The following is a 714-nucleotide window of genomic DNA, read 5'->3' as shown; positions in this document are numbered from 1 at the left end:
TTAGAAATGCTATGCTAATGACAATGGAAATTATTAATATGGAAAAATTGGGAAAAAAGCAAACTTGAACTTCACAAATCTAAATGTATTGGATGCAAGGAAACAAAGCTGTGACAAAACGTTTTAAAAAATTTAACATTACCAGTAAAAATAATTATTTAAGTGTTACCCCATCATCTCTCAAGTATCTGTAATAACTGTTCAAAAATGTCTAAAAGCACCAAGCACCAAGGCAGAAACAGCTATGACTATGAGTCAGTATACAATCAGTACCAAAAATAGCACAAACATTGCATCGACGTTAAACAGACACCCTATCTGCAACTTTAACACACTGCTGCACAAAACATCCAGACACAACATAGTCCTCTTATTTACTATCTGAACTGCTGCACCAATTAGCAGCAATTGACACCAGCTCCAGAGCACCTGCATCCTGTTTCTCACTGAGAGCTGGGCCAGAGCATTTGGGGCTGATGGTGAGAAAGCTCCTCAAACAACCCCCACCTCAAACCCTCGTATCTGCCCATGCATTTCATGCTGGGTACAAGGCAGCCAGGGAGCAGAGGCTAGCCGTGTTTATGTGTTTAGTGTGTTTATCAGTAAGCTGATGATCACTCTGGTCTTTGTCAGTAAATGCCGCTGCAGTTGCGAAAAGGCAGGCGGCTAGGGGGAGGCTGGTGGGAACAGAATGGCCCAGGTTGAGATGGGGGG

This window comes from Sinocyclocheilus anshuiensis, unplaced genomic scaffold (assembly GCF_001515605.1).
Source record: "Sinocyclocheilus anshuiensis isolate Anshui unplaced genomic scaffold, SAMN03320099.WGS_v1.1 scaffold914, whole genome shotgun sequence".
NCBI lineage: Eukaryota > Metazoa > Chordata > Actinopteri > Cypriniformes > Cyprinidae > Sinocyclocheilus > Sinocyclocheilus anshuiensis.
The sequence above is the reverse complement of the archived record's forward strand: the minus strand, read 5'-3'. Positions refer to the sequence as shown.